This window comes from Dromiciops gliroides, chromosome 4, assembly GCF_019393635.1.
Source record: "Dromiciops gliroides isolate mDroGli1 chromosome 4, mDroGli1.pri, whole genome shotgun sequence".
NCBI classification, from domain to species: Eukaryota; Metazoa; Chordata; class Mammalia; order Microbiotheria; family Microbiotheriidae; genus Dromiciops; species Dromiciops gliroides.
In genome coordinates, this window is record NC_057864.1 from 250,400,243 (window position 1) to 250,417,504 (window position 17,262).

The following is a 17,262-nucleotide window of genomic DNA, read 5'->3' on the forward strand; positions in this document are numbered from 1 at the left end:
TGTGGGACAAAATCTTTCCTAAGCTCCCTTCCACAGCTCTGAGTAAAACAATTCCTTGAGAATGGATTTTAAAATATGGGTTTGACTTGCATTGTTGTTCAGGTGAAAGGCAGCATGGTATAATGGATGGAAAGCCACCTTCAAAGGCAGGAAGACTTGAATTCAAGTCCCCAGCTCAGACACATACTTGGCACTTTGATTTTAGCAAGTAACTAACCCTTTAATCTTGAGGGCAACTCTCTTGAGGGTATGAGTTGCAGGGAAGGTGTTGATCTGCATTGGCAGAGGGAATTTTCTCAACCTGGGCATTCCTAATACCAAAAAAATACCAGGTCCACATCCCCTGTGATTTAAATCATGTATCCTGAAACATGAAGAAATTTTAATATATGTGGTTGATAGGGAAAATTGTTCTCCAACATTAGCACTATAAAATGGGTTTTACTTAATCTCATAGTTTTTTTTTAGTTAACAAGCATCTTTTTTTTTCTTTCTCTATGCTTCCTATTGAAGAAAAAAAAGAAAAAGAACACCCATGTAACAAGTATGCAAGCCAAGTAAAACAAATTCCCACATTAGCCATGTCTCAAAAACCATATATCGTTTTGTACCCTGAATCCGTCCTTTTCTATCAGGATATTATGCTTCAGCATCAGTATGGAACCTGTTTGGTCACTTAATAATATTTTGCATTTACCTTCCATAAGCTCAAAGTGATCCATGTACATTTCCCAGAAGAGTCTGTAGGTAAGAGAATTACTCTCTTTATCATCGAGGAAACAGAAAAAGATTAAGTGCCTGGTAGGAGTCACATAACATATTTAATAGCAATGTATCTAAAACCAGGGAACTGCTTACATTTAGTCCTTAAAATCTCTTAGAATTCATGCCTTTTAGTTTGTTAGCCTAAGCTGAATCTATGACATAATTCTCTCTTATAATTTAGTTTATAACTGATTTGCTCTTCAATTTTACAGATGGAACCCTTTTTTAACATTTTTTATGAAGGGTGGTTGTAAAACGTTGAAATTTATATATCAGGAAGGAGAGGCACCTGGAATAGGTAAATATATTTTAAAAGTTATTTATGATTACACAAGTATTAAGTCAAACCATAGGTTTATATACCCTCAAATGCCCTAGCCTTAGCAATTATATTGCTAAGACAAAGTCATAATTTTCTCTAGTGGGATCCCAAATTCCTGAAGGAATGTATTACAAAACTTTTATTTGAGAAAAGTATTATTGTACTGAAAAGAATTGATTTTCAATATTTTTTTCATTACTGTTTGCTTGAAAGAAATGCCCAAAATTTTAGTCATTGCTATCATGGTTTTAGAAGGGAATAATGAAATTCTAGAGGTTAGGATACAGGTTTTCACCAAAATCTTTTATTATACTGAAGTTGGTGTTATAAGAATTCTGTTACCCAAACATTCTTTGGAATGAACTCTGTGATGTCCAGTGCTATCAGCATTCTGGTTGTAACTTCCAGCTGGAGTATCCAACTCTTCTTCCTATTGTGAGATTAAAATTGGATATTAGATCATAAATCTCCCCTACTTAACCTTTCCCTTAATTTATCTCCCAGACTAGTAAATGGAAGAAGCTTCTGGTTTTCTAGATAGAGCCTTTATTGTATGGTAGTCACAAGGTGATGTTGATTAGAAGGATAGGAAAGTAGAAATACAATACAAATCGTCTTAAGTCTAGGCTTAGTCTATATTCTGTATAAAACTCACCAAAACCCAAGGCCACTTTTGGGGAGAGAGACCAAGTCAAGCGCGTGCTGTTAACCGAGAGTCGGGCCGAATCAAACTCCAGTCCGCGTCTGTCTGTGCAGCGCAGCCAGGAGACCAGCGGAGCAGGAAAAAGCTCCACTTCCGTTCTCTCCTTGTCTTTTCAGCTCGCACCCCGGAAGTCGAGTGCATAGCAGGCAGTCTGACATGCGCAGCAGGTGCACTTGCGTGCGTAGCTCATGCCATTGGTCTCCTCCCCGAAAGGGTGGTCCTTAAAGAAAAACTGGCGTCTTTCAGTTATCCTAACCGACTGTTAAAAAACTTTCATATTTTTTTACCACACTATGTTTGTAATTCTTATAATAATCAACAGTCCTTAATGCCATAACATCATCATAAACCTATCTTAATCTCTTAGAATCTAAACAGTCCCAGAATCCTTTGGACTTTTCCTTCCAAATGGTAAATTGATACTGTCCTTGTTCTCACTACTCTCATTCTAGTTCAGACCTTATCATGCCATCTCTGTAAGCAGTGCAAACCAATAGCCTCTCTTTTCTATAATCCATACTGCGTAATGATAGAAAATAAATTTTAATAAAACACTATCATTTTATCACCATTGTTTATGGGGAAGGATGAGAAAAATCCATAACATTTTAACTCATCATAATCATAGAGTCCCCAGACAGCTGGTTTCTTGCCACTGAGACCAGTTCTACTGAGGACCAATTTTATCCATCAGGAGAGAAAGGAAATCAACATTGTCAGAATTCTCCGTTACAACTTAACAGGGGACTGCAGGGAAATAAGGACTGCAATTCCTTACTGAGGAAGATGAAACAATCAACCTTCCTATGGTTCTCGAATTCCTTGCTCTTTCTGAATGAAGGCAATTGAGGATTAAATCAAAGGCTACATATACAAAAACTCTCTTCCTTTGCTGCCCATTCAACCCTCACTAGTTCCCATCTACTTTAGCTCTACACTTCTGAAGTTTCCATCTCATTCTGCCTTCTGGAACCTCACTATCTTGTTGATAAACTTTCCTTTGTATTAGGCTTCTCATTCTCACACTCCTTCCATCTTATACACACCCAAAGCTGGCTTCCTCCAAAAGACTTTCTATCCCTGGCCATCTTCACGAGGACCAAATATCCCTCTTCTCTTGTTCCTTTCTCTCCTCCACTGTGTCTTTGCTCTTCTCTGCCTCTTTCAGACTGCCATGATCACTCAGCAACTTCTCCTTTAAGGCAGTTAGGTGGAATATTAGATTCAGTGCTTTTTTCTTTTTTCTTTTTTTTTGGTGAGGCAGTCAGGGTTAAGTGACTTGCCCAGGGTCACACAGCTAGTAAGTGTCAAGTGTTTGAGGCTGGATTTGAATTCAGGTCTTCCTGAATCCAGGACCGGTGCTTTATCCACTGCTCCACCTAGCTGCCCCTAGCTCATCATTTTTTTTTTATTGAATAGAATTTTATTTTCCAAAATATATGTAAAAACAAATTTTAACATCAATTAAAAAAATTGTCTTCCAACTTCTGTTACTCTTCCATTCCCACCCCCCACCCACTAGAACTCAAGCATTTCACAATAAGTTATACATGAGTGGTCATGGAAAACATTCCCATATTAGCTAGGTTGTGAGAGAAAACAGTCAAAAAAACTCCAAAACTTCAGATTGAGGAATTGTCAAAGAAGAAAAAAAAGGTTTTTTTAAATGTGTTTCCAGGGGCAGCTAGGTGGTACAGTGGACAGAGCACTGGCCCTGGAACCAGGAGCACCTAAGCTCAAATCCGGACTCAGACACTCAACATCCACCAGCTGTGTGACCCTGGGCAAGCCACTCAACCCCAACTGCCTCACCAAAAAAAAAAATGTGTTTCCATCTATTTTCAGATACTATCACTTCTTTCTCTGTAGATGAGTTGCCATTTTCATAAGTCCTTCAGGGTTATATTGGATCATTGCCTTGCTGAAAATAACCACATGCTTCCCAGCAGATCATCTTACACTATTGATGTTATTTTGTATACAGTACATTTCCCTCTGCTTCAGTTCATGTGGGTCTTTCCTGGTTTTTCTGATAGTATCCTGTTCATCATAACCTAAATAAAGTACCTCAAACAGGACAAAGAATTTTCTTCATATTAGCCCAGCAAAGTAGGTACCATACGTTTTGCCATTATATTCAATCATCATAACTATTTCCCTCCATCCTATTCCCTTCCCATATTTACTCTATTTTCTATCTTCTTTTAAACTATTCTTCCTCAAAAGTGTTTTACTTCTGACTGTCCACTCCCCTACTCTGCACTCCCTTTTTTTCACCCTTCCTTCCTTATCCTCTTCCCCTCATACTTTCCTGTAGGGTTAAATAGATTACTCCTCCCAACTGGGTGTGAATGTTATTCCCTCCATGAGCCAACTCTGATGAGTTTAAGGTCTTTGAGCTAATTCTGTGTTCCAAATTTTCTTCCTCCCTCTCTCCTCAACTCTCCCTATGAAATCAAGCAATTCAATATGTCATACTTGTGCAGCTATGCAGAACATCTTTACCTTCCTCAAAAGTGTTTTGCTTTTTACTGCTCTGTCCCCCAATCTGCCCTTCCCTCCTTCCCCTCTTCTCCCCCCCTTATCTCCCTCCCCTCCCTCAGGGCAAAAATATATAACTATATTCACTTGAGTATGTATGTCAGTCCTTCTTTGAGTAAATTCTGATGATATTAAGGTTCACTCACTCCCCAATTCCTTCCACCTCTTCCCCTCCCCTCCATAAGCTTTTTTATGTTTCCTTCATGTGAAATACCTCTCCCCAGACCATCTCTCCCCTTCCCCCCTCCCCCAGTCTATTTCTTCTACACCTCAACCCTATTTTAAAGATGTCATTATGGGTTAGTTAGGTGGCACAGTGGACAATGCACCAGCCCTGGACCCAGGAGGCCTCAAGCCCAAATCTGGCCCCAGACATAAGCACCCCACAAAGAACAAAACATAAATGCTTTACAGATACCATCCCTTCATATTCAGTTCAGACCTGTGTCCTCTGTTAATTCCTTACTGAGATATTTCTTATGAGTTCGAAGTATTATCTTCCCATCTAGGAATATAAACAGTTTGATCTTTTAATATCCCTCATAAAGTCTTTTTCCTGTTTATCTTTTTATGCTTCTTCAGGGTCTTGTATTTGAAACTCAAATTTTCTATTCAGTTCAGGTCTTTTCATAACAAATGCCTGAAAATCTTCTTTCTCATTGAAATTCCATGTTTTCCTCTGAAAGATGATGCTTAGTTTTGATGGGTACGTGAATTTTGGCTGTAGTCCCAGTTCCTTTGCCCTCTGGAATATCATATTCCGTGCCCTCTGGTCCTTTAATGTAGAAGCTGCTAGATCTTGCTTTATCCTTATTGGAGCTCCACAGTATTTGAATTCCTTTTTTCTAGCTGCTTGCAATATTTCTCCTTGACCTGGGAGTTCTGGAATTTGGCTATAATATTCCTGGAGGTTTTCCTTTTGGGATCTCTTTCAGGAGGTGATCGGTGGATTCTTTCAATTTCTATTTTAGCTTCTGCTTCTAGAATATCAGGGCAATTTTCCCTCACAATCTCTTGGAGGATGGTGTCTAAACTCTTGTTTTGGTCATGGTTTTCAGGTAGTCCAATGATTTTCAAATTATCTCTCCTAGATTTATTTTCCAGGTCAGCTGTTTTTCCAAGGAGATATTTCACGTTGCCTTCTATTTTTTTCATTCAATTGGATTCCTTTACTGTGTCTTGGTTTCTCATAAGGTCACTAGCTTCCATTTGTTCAATCCTAATTCTTAGGCAATTATTTTCAGCAGACAGTTTTTAATCTCCTTTTCCATTTGGCTTTTCAAACTGTTGACTTTTTTCCTCATGACTCTTCTGCATTGCTCTCGTTTCTCTTTCCATTCCTTCCTCTCTTTCTCTATATCTTCTATCTCTCCTACTTTCTCTTCAAAGTCCCTTTTGAGAGCTTCCATGGCCTGAGACCAGTTTATATTTTTCTTGGTAAGCTTTGGGTGTTGGAGCTTTGACCCAGTATTATCTTCTTCTTCTGAGGATGTATTGTGGTCTACCTTTCCCCCGAAAGACGTTTTTGATGGTCTTCTGCTTTCTCTGCCTACTCATCCTGGCTTACTGTTTCTTGGCTTTTTACTCTTAAAGTGTGGCGCTGCTTCCAGGACACACTGTTTGTGCGTACAGTGTGGCCCAGGGGTGATTGGGCTTCTTCTCAGCCTGCCTGGCTTGTGAGTAATCCCAGCCACTTTCTCTTTGACCCAGAAACAGAAGTCTGATTGAACTCTGATTCTCTATGGTCGGAAGCTTGGCGTGCTTTTGCCCCTCCCCGACTCGGCCACCACCACTCGATTTAGCCCACTGGTTCAGACCCAGGGCGCTTTGCCCCAACTCCAGTAGATACTGCCTCCACTTCACCCCAGCCTACTGCCGAACCCCCTCACCAGTCCATGATTGGAGCCCTCAGAAGCTGCTGGTGCTGAAGACTCTGATATGTGCTGGAAGCAGTGTCCCCGGGCTGGTACCGGACTGCGTGCTGAGCTGTTCAGCCTGATCAGTAGTGATCAGAATTGCCCTCTTTTGCGGGGGAAATAGTCACTCACTCTGTTTTTATGTGCATTAGGCTGTTCTGGGTTTTTGATTTTTTACCGCATTATTTGGGCGTGAATGGAAGGTTTATCTGGAGCTTGTGGGAGTCACAGCCTCTCCTCCACCATCTTGCTCCACCCCGCTCATCATTTCTTATAGCACAATAGTGTTCCATCTCAATCCTGTATCACAACTTGTTCAGCCATTCCTCAACTGATGGGCACTTCCTCAATTTCCAATTCTTTGCCACCAAAAAAAGATCTGTTAAATATATAATCCTTTTCCCTTTCCTTTGATATCATTGGGGTACAGACCTAGTAGTGGTATTGCCAACCATATCAAAGGATATGCACAGTTCAATAAAACCAATATTAATGCTGTGTCATTATAATGACCAATTTTGATCCTAAAGAAGAAATGATAAAATGCATCTCCTTCCTTTCTTTGGATAGGTGGGTGACTATAGACAAAGAAGGGGCCACCATTTTTGCTAATAATTGGTGGTTGAAATTATGTTACATAAATTTGTAGTGGAATCAGTCATCATGGTTTGGTGATTTTTCTCCATCTTTTAGCAGCTTGTGAATAAGGGCCTAGGCAGCAGATGGTGGGAGGAATCTAATATTGAAACTTTGCAAAGCAGCATGGGTGATAGGATAAGGAGACAAAGAATTGAGAGAGTTGAATTGGTTCACCAAGGGGTCATGATGGGGACAGTAATACAGTATAGGCAGTACAAGGGTAATAACCTAGGGAAGAACTGAAGAGTAAAGAAAATTTTAGGTGAATTGGATGAAGAATAGGGTTGAATTACAAGGCAGAGAGAGAATTAGAAAGACAACAGATTGCCAGTCTAATGAGGGGAATTTCAGAATTTATGAACATTGAAGTAAAACACTTGTGGGTGATGAAAGATAAAGGGCATGAACCATTTCTGTATGTAGTTAGCATGTGGTGAAGGAGTAGGTCATGGAAAATGAGTAAGTTGAAGAAGTATAAGGTTAGGGTATTTGGGAGAGTATCAATATCTATGTTGAAGTCATTCTATGATAGCTGGAGTATGAGAGAGAGGAATACTTAGCCAGGGATTAAACTCATTGAAGGAAAGAAGAATGTTATGGAGGTCAGCAGGCAACAGCTACCAGAATTTTGACTGGGCAATAAATAAAGAGTTGAGTGAACCTCAAAGAAGAAGAATGATAGTGGTAGAAGATGACCCTGGAAGTGATAGTAGTGGCAAGGAGTATTCCAACTCCCATACTTTAACATGAGTTTAAAGTATAACCAGTGTTAATAAAAAAGGGTGTTTCAGGGAAGCTGTGACACATAGGTCAGGAAATAGCTGGATCCTCACTGCATGCAAGGAGATGGAAGGAGTGAGAAAGGAAAAGGTTTTCCAATGAAAGTGAATTTGTTACCAGTGGTCCCAGTGGAAAGAGTATAATTTAAAATGATGCTGTGGAGATTGAGCTGAGGGTGATGGTAATAAGTGAGTAATCAGTGGGCTACAGAGAGCAGGATTTCAATAGTGGGTAGCTAGGGGTACAGAATTACTGGGGTGGGCAGTGTATGACAGAGTGGGAGTTTGTTATCATTGAGGACTAGATTATCCTCTTCCCTAGGTGTTTGGTCCTTGAAGGGTATCAGGAAGGGTAGAGGGGTTAGGGATTACCATGGGCAGAGTGCTCAGGTGATGTGACTGATGGAAGTATAGGAGAGTAAAGCGGGTGCTGAGAGGTAGTGGGTGGAATGGCTGGCTCAGGAAAACTGGCACCAGGAAGTTACCATCCTTCCCTTGCAGCTGCTTCTTTTCTTACTTGGCAGGCTCAGGCAAAGTGACAGTTCTGTCTGTGCTTCCTTCACTATTTTTTGGTTTTATTCTGTATGTTTTTTATAAAGTCACAATTGTGCTCTCTCTCCCCCCACCCCCCCCCCCCCCGCCTCTCTCTGCATCCCCATTGCTACTCCCTCTTCCTCCAGTACCCATTAACTGAGAGAAAAAAGAGACAAAAAAACCTTGTAGCAACTTTTGTTACCCTTGAAAACAAATGTATTCTTTAATCTACTCTGCTATACACTTCCATTTTATTGGAAAGTTCATCCCATCACAGTTACAGCTATGATTACTCAACTTTGTATTTCCCTGCATCCTATTTTTCCTCTTGTTTATGCTTTTCCTCTCTCCTACCCCCTGTCCCTTTTCACCAGTGTTTTGCTTCTGACCACCCCCTCCCTCAGTTTACCTCCTTTTCTATCAACCCCACCTCCCTTTTGCCCTTTCCCCCTTTGCCTCCTAGTTTTACCCTCCCTTCTTCCCCTACCCCACCCTCTTCTTTCCCCTTTCCCCTCTTACTTTACTTTAGGGTAAAATAAAATTTTATATCCAACTGAGTATATATATTATTCCCTTTTTGAGCTACTATAAAAGGTTTTGACCTATTATTTCATTGAATGCCCATCATTTCCCCCAAAAGATTATGCTTAATTTTGCAGGGTACTACATTCTTGGTTTTAATCCAAGTTCCTTTGCCCTCCAGAGTATCATATTCCAAGCCCTCTGATCTGCTAATGTTGAAGCTGCCAGGTCCTGTGTAATCCTGATTGCTGCTCCTTGATATTTAAATTATTTCTTTCTGGCTGCTTGCAGTATTTTCTCCTTTATGGGATAATTCTGGAATTTGGCTATGCTATTCCTTAGAGTTTTCCTTTGGGGGTCTTTTTCAGAAGGTGATCCATGTATTCTTTCAATGACTATTTTTTCCTCTGGTTCTAAGACAGTGGGCCAGTTCTCCTTGATAATGTCAAGAAATATGTTGTCCAGGCTCTTTTTGATCATGGCCCTCAGGTAGTTCAATTATTTTAAAATTGCCCCTCCTGGATCTATTTTCCAGGTCTATTGTTTTTCTGAAGAGGTATTTTATGCTTTCTTCTACTTTTATATTGTTTTGATTCTGCTTTATCTCTTCCTGTTGTCTCATTGAGTCATTAGCTTCCCTCTGCCCAGTTCTCATTTTTAAGGAATTATTTTCCCCAGTCAGCTTTTGTACCTCCTTTTCCATTTTTTCCAATTGTATTTTTAAAGTGTTATTTTATTTTTCCAAGCTATTGACTCTCTCATAACTCTCATTTCTTTCCCCAGTTTTTCTTCTGCCTTTCTTATTTGGTTCATAAAATCCTTTTTGAGCTCTTCTAAGAGGGCTTTTTGGTCTTGAGATCAATTCATCTTCCCCTTTAAGGCTTCACATGTAGGTATTTTAACATTATTGTCCTCCTTTGAGTTTATGTTTTGGTTTTCCCTGTCACGATAGTAATTTTCTATGGTGAGGATTCTTTTCTGTTTTTTTATTCATATTTTAGCCTATTTCATGCCTTTTAAAGTTGATCTCTGCTCCTGGGGTACAGTGTGCTCTGTCTCAGGCTTCTTTTGCTGGAGGCCAGGGGCCTTTCTGCTCTGAGGTCTTGGCTGCTTGAAGCTTGCTCACTGGAATGGAGTAAACTCACACCTAGTAGCACCTGTTGAGTAGCAGATACCCCAGTTGGAAGATTGGCTTCTGGGTTGAAGCTGGGGGCCTCACAACTGGCCTGCTATGGCCATAGCTTGCTGAGCTAGGACCAAGGGTCCTCAGCTGCTGATCTGTGCTTATGACTAAGAGCCTTCTGCTGACTTGCACAGATACTCTCTTTACTGAGCTGTGCTCCCCTTTTACTTATGTGAAACAGACCTTTTCTGAAAACCTTCTGGGTTATCTTAAGCTGGAAGATTGCTTCCTTCTCTCTTTTTGTATATTTTACAGCTCCAGAATCTGTTGAGAGGCTTAATTTAGCTTTGTTTCTGAGGGAAATTTGGGAAAGCTCAGGCAACTTCGTGGCTTCTCCCTGCCATTTTGACTCCTGGACATAACAAATATAGTCAAGCAAAACAAATAAGAATGTAGTAGCTATGTTCAAAAATGTCTGTCTCTGTACCTTGTATTCAGACTTCTCTTTCAGGATGTGGGTGATGCTTTATTTTAGTTTCTTGAGACCTGGTTATTGGATTGACCAGAGCTCTTAATTATTTCAAAGGTTATTTTTTTTCTTCACCATGTTGCTATCTTGTATAAATTGTACTGCTGGTTCTGCTCACTTTACTCTGAAATAACCTCTTTTGTCATTTCTCATGATGCAGTAATGTTGTATAACATTTGTATAGCAGATTTTGTTAAGCCATTCCCTAATTGTCATAAAAACAATCTGTCACCCTCTTTTTCTTTTCTTTTCCCTTTTCCCCTTACTTTCATTCCCCCCTTTCCTTTCTTTCCTTATACTTCTCCCTTCAGGATCAGGAAGTTAGTTATGCTTGCAGCTATTCCCTCTCTGGTATTATCTTCCTTCTTAACCCATTCCTTCCTAGCCCCCTCCCCCCACTTTTCTCTGTTGTTTGATGTATTTTTACACTAAACTCTTTGTCTATTCAGATAAGAATGAGGTTCAGTTTTTGCCTGTTACCTCCACCTCTTCTTCCATGCTTGTACACTCTTCTCACAGACTCCATTTATGAGGAGTAATAAGCTGCATCTCCTCCTTTCTTTTCCTATATTAGCATATTTCTTTTCATTTCCTCCTTTTTGCCTTCTTCAGTTCCTTAGAACAGAACCAATAGACCCACAGCAACTTGTATTATTTAACTCTCTCAATACCCTTTAGAGACATTAAAGTTCAGAAGAGACACATTTCTTCTACTGCCATTAGAATGTTTTCATTACATCATCATAGAATCCTTTTTAGTTGCTCAGATAAATTTACCTTTCTTGGTTTGTCTTAACTCTTTAAGTTTATATTTCAGTGGTCCTACTTAGCTCTGTTCTCTTTGTCAGAAATGCTTGAAAGTCCTCTGTTCCAGGGGGCAGCAAACTTTTTCTGTAAAGGGCCAGATTGTAAATATTTTGGGCTTTGTGTGCCAAGAGGCAAAATCAGTGATATGATGTAGGCACTTAAAAATTTTTATTGATGAGATTCAAAATAATAATACTTTACTTTTTTGTAGTAAAAGTCTACTAATGAGAAGAATTAAATTATTTTCTGTGGGGGATACTATGTGATTTAATTTGGGTTCAAAGTTAGTATTCCCTATAAAAATCAATCACAAATTTTCATCTATAATGAGATTTTACTTATTTCATCTTTGAAAATGTCTTTTCACACAAATAGGAACTGTCAAATACTATTATCAGTCCATAAGCATATAATTTTAATTGAGCCAAAAGGCTAATAATCCTAAACAAGTGTATTTTCTCTGGACATGTTTCTTTAGCTGCAGCTAACATTATCCAATAATTCATAATCAGTAAACAGCTTCCCTTGCTTGGTTAACAAGGGAGCCATTTGGAAACATATATTGGTTGCAACCTTATTTTCATTTTAAATTTTTTGTCAAGAAATTCAGCTGTGATGAGGTATTCCATTTAAAAATTTTAATTTGGCCAAATGGAAAAAGTGGTACAAAAGCTCATCGAAGAAAATAATTCCTTAAAAATTAGAATTGGGGAAGTAGAAGCTAATCATTTTATGAGACATCAACAAACAATAAAAGTAAAAAGAAGGAAAAAATAAAAGAAAATATGAAATATCTCACTGGAACAAACTGACCTGGAAAATAGATCCAGAAGAGATAATTAAAGCATTATTGTACTACCTGGAAACCATGATCAAAAAAACCCTAGAGATCATATTTCAAGAAATTGTCAAGGAAAACTGCCCTGATGTCTCAGACCCAGAGGATGAAATAGAAATGAAAGAATCCACTGATTGTCTCCTAAAAGAAATCCCCAAATGAAAAATGCCAGTATTATTATAATTAAATTCCAGAACTTCCAGGTCAAGAAGAAATTATTGTAAACAGTCTGAAAGAAATAATTCATATATTGTAGAGCCATAGGATGACACAAGATTCAGTAGCTTTTATATTAAAAGAATATGATACTGCAGAAAACAAAGGAGCTCAGAATACACCCAAGAATAACCTGTCCAGCAAAACTGAGTATAATCCTTTGGGGAGAAAATGGATATTTGATGAAATAGAGGATTTTTAAGCATTCCTTATGAAAAGGCCAGAGCTGAATAGAAAATTTGACTATCAAATACAAGACTAAAGAGAAGCATAGGAAGATAAACATGAAAAAGAAATCATAAGAGATTCAATAAGGTTTAACTGTTTACATTTCTATATGAGAAGATTTATCCTAAAAAGCAGTTAGAAGGAGGCTACATAGACAGAAGGCATGGGTGTGAGTTGACTATGATTTCAAAAAATAAAGGGATGCACTGGGGGAAGGGGCAAGGGAGAGGTAGAATGAGTAAAATTATTTCACATAAAAGAGGTATGAATGGAATAGCTTTTACAATGGAAAGGAAGATGCAGGGGTAGCAGGTAGAAACACTTGAACCTTACTCTCATCAGAATTGGTTCAAGAGGAATAACAAACACACATCAATGAGTATAGACATCTTCATGACTCTATAGGGAAGTAGGAGGGGAAGAGGATAGAAAGGGTGGGGATAAGGGGTGGGGGTTGGGGATTGTACGAAGATAGGCAGAATAAGGAAAGCAGTGGTCAGAAGCAAACAGACTTTTTGCATAGGGACCAGGGGAGGAGAGAGAGAGTATAAAACTGGCAAAAAAAAAATAGGATGGAAGAAAATGCACAGTAATCATAGCTGTGAATGGGATGAACTCATCCATAAAATGGAAGTAGGTAGCAGAATGGATTGAAAAGAAGAATCTGACAATATGTTTATAAGAAACAAACATGAAACAGAGACCATACAGCGTGAACATAAGGGGCTGGATCAGAATCTATTATGTGCTTCAGCTGAAGTTAAAAAAAAAAGCAGGTTTAACAATAAGGATCTCAGACAAACAAACAAAATTATATCTAATTAGAAGGGATAAGCAGCGAAACTACATTTGCTAAAAGGTACCATAAATAATGAAGAAATATCAATACTAAACATATTAGCACCAAATTGTTTTTTTTACATTTAATTTTTATTCATTTTTTCTCAATTACATGGAAAAATTTTTTAACATCTTTTTTTGGTGGGGGCTATGGGTCACAAAGCTAGTAAGTATAAAGTGTTCTGAGGTCGGAATTTGAACTCAGGTACTCCTGAATCCAGGGCCAGTGCTTTATCCACCTGCGCCACCTAGCTGCCCCAACATTTGGTTTTTAAAAATAGAGTTCCAAATTCTCTCCCTTCCTTCACCCCCCACCCCTCTTGAGAAGGCAAGCAATTTGATATAGATTATACATATACAATCATGCAAAACACTCCTATATTAGACAGTTGCAAAGGAAGTGCCGTCAAAAAAACAAGAATAATAAAGTGTTTTAAAAAGTATGTGTCAGTGCTAGAAGCTAGAAGTCTGTCACTTCTCCAGTAGGAACTATAGGAAAGCTGGTCCTGTTCTTAGGCTGATCTCCTGGGAGTGTCTGTGAGCCCCCCCAGGCATGCTAGCTCTCATTTTGACCCCTTGGAGTGGCCCCTACCTGAAATCTCATCTTCATGATCAATCTTTGGCCTATTTGGTGAAACATTATCAATAGTGGGATTTCTGAGTCAAGGCATGGACATTTTAGTTACTTTTTTTCACATAATTCCAACTTATTTTCCAGGATCATTGAACTTATTCATAGCTCCAACCAGCATTGTAGCATCATTCCTAGTTTTATCAACTCCTTTAACTTTGACTATTTCCAATGGATTCTTTTTGTCAATTTTTTGAATGTGAGGTGAAATCTCAGAGTTGTTTTTTTGTTTTGTTTTGTTTTGGTTTTTGGTTTTGCAGGGCAATGGGGGTGAAGTGATTTGCCCAGGGTCCACACGGTAAGTATCAAGTGTATGAGGTCGGATTTGAACTCAGGTCCTCCCTGAATCCAAGGAGCCAGTGCTTTATCCACTGCTCCACCTAGCTGCCCCCCAATTTTTTTAATTTAAAGGTTTTTTTAAAAATTAAATTTTTTTTTAGTGAGGCAATTGGGGGTTAAGTGACTTGCCCAGGGTCACACAGCTAGTAAGTGTTAAGTAGTCTGAGGCCAAAATTTGAACTCACGTCCTTCTCAATCCATCAGAGTTGTTTTACTTAGCATTTCTCTTTTTGTCATTGGTTTAGAGCACTCTTTCATGTGAATTGTTAAAGATTTGAAATTCTTTTCAGAGCTGTTTGTTCATATCTCTGACTGTTTATGTATTGGAGGAATATCTCTTGATCTAGACATTTGTGTCAGGGTTTCTTTTCAAAGAACAGGCCCATGACAATTATGTCTTTCATCTGTACCTGATTACTGTGATATCCCTACTCCCCTTGCTGTCCTCTGTAATATTTATTCATATACAGAATCAGTCATTTTGAGTTAAAAGCTTAAGTATATATTTTGGATGAAAATTTTAGTAGTTTACCAAGGAAGGCCCTGTTCAGATTTCCATGAAGCTTCCTTTTCTGGTACCCAACCTAGTATATATGCCAAAGAGAGACTTGTCTAAACGAGCCCTCGTTTTACTTTTATAGCTCTCACCCCCTCACCTAAACTCTCTTCTCTTGCTATGGAGCTGCTCGTGATTGTTTTTAAACCTATTTTTCAGAAATCCCAAGTTCTTCACAAATATCTATAACCCCCTTTGCCAAATATTAATATCCTGCCTAGTAGGGCACTGCTTACATTTCTAGGTTTCATTGTCTTTTCTAAACTGTAAGCAACATGTTTAAAATCAATTTTATTTACTATACATTCTGCTAGACTTGGGGTTATTCTCAAATCAGATTTGTTTTAAAGGAGAGTGTTTGCCAGACAGCTGAACTTTCACTCCTCAACACTTCTTAGGAAACTTCTGTATAAGGAATGGCCTTTTATTCACGTGGTACCTCCTAGGATCATTTGGGTCGAAACTAGGGTTTCCTTTCCTATACCACCAGCCTAGTCTGTACTAATTTTTCCTACATTGGAACCAAATTAACTTCTAGAGATAGGGAGAATAGACAACATTAGATTGGTCATTCACCTAATGCTGTCTATCTATCTATCTATATATATATCTACACTTTCAGACACTTACTACATGTATTGTGTGTGGTATTTATAATATATATATATATATATACACACACACACACCACACACACACACACACACACCACACACAATACATGTAGACACATTTTGTGGGGAAATTTAGCTAAGAGATAGGAATTTCCCTTAAGATTGGCCTTGACCCTATATTTTGTCATTTAAAGAGTCATTCAATGTATTGGAAATGTATGATGGAATAGAGAAATAGACACAACTGTATACAATCCAAATGATCCATCTGCTCACTTAAAACCTCTTGAGTTTCTTTTCAGAATGTGGTCGAGTATTGACTGGAGTTGCAAAAGGAGCAAAAATATGAGATTATATGTGGATTCTGCACCCGATGGACTCAAAGGATTATGTTTATTTTTTGTTCGATGTAGAATGATATTGTTATAAATGCCAAAAATGTTTCTGAGGTATATTTTAAAATTGTTTTCTAACTATAAAATCAAAATCTAAATATATTTCCAGGGTCACAGTTTGAACTTTACTTTGAACTTCCCTAGTAAGTTGTGAAGTTCTTACAGAGTTGTAAAGCTCTCCCTCTAAGTAGCATGGTCCCCTCACGATCTTATAAAGTGAAAGAGTTGGAACAGGTGATCCACAAAGGTACCTACCAGCTCTAAATTTTCCCCAAGCATGTTTCCTTTTTTAGTTTGTCCCTTTGAAATCTGTCCCCGTGGAAGGAGGACTCAAATTGGTGAGATCCTAGTACCATGTAGATTTTAAGTATTTTTACTCTATAAAGTCCTCTCCTCTCACCTTTCCTCCCATATCTTCATTTTAAAAATGATCCACTGCCCCTATTAGCAAACTTCATTAATCTTAGAACGCCTCTGATTAAATAATTGGAAATTAGATCTAATATTTCTCATTTCAGCAATTCTTTAAGGTTTAAAAAGAATGCTTTTTAGCAAGGTTGTGGCTGTATCATGAAGGAGAGGAAAAAGATGATTTACAAGTGATTAAAAAGAGTGCTAGGTGTTGAAATAGAGAGCACTGGGCTTAGAATCATTTCTTCATGAGTTCAAATCCTGTTTCAGACACTTACTAGCTATGTGACCCTGTGCAAGTCACTTCACCCCTGTTTGCCTCAGTTCCTCATCTGTAAAATGAGTGGATAGGGAATGGCAAGCCACTCCAGTACTCTTTTTTTTTTTCTTCTATGTTTAGAATTTTGTTTTCCAAATTACATGTAAAAACAAATTTTGACATCAATTTTTAAAACTTCATGTTCTAACTTCTCTTCCTCCCTCCCTTCCCACCCTCACACCCAAGAACTCACGCAATTCAATATGTTATACATGAGTAGTCATGGAAAACATCACCACATTAGCTAGGTTGTGGAGAGGGAAAACAGATAAAAACAAAACTTCAGATAAGGAATTGTCAAAAAAAAAAGCGTTTCGATCTGTTTTCAGTACCATCAGCTTCTTTCTCTGTAGATGTATTGCAATTTTCTTAAGTCCTTCAGAGTTTATATTGGATCATTGCCTTGCTGAAAATAACCACGTGCTTCCCTACAGATCATCTTACCACTATTGCTGTTATTTTGTATACAGTACGTTCACTCTGCTTCAGATTCATGTAGGTCTTTCCAGGTTTTTTCTGCTTAGCATCTGTTCATCAAACTATTATAGAGTAACTTGACAAAGAATTTTCTTCACAGTAGCCCAGCAAAATAGGTACTATACGTTTTTGCCATTATAGTCAATCATTATAACTATTTCCCTCCATCCTATTCCCTTCCCTGATATTTACTCTATTTTCTATCTTCTTTTACCCTA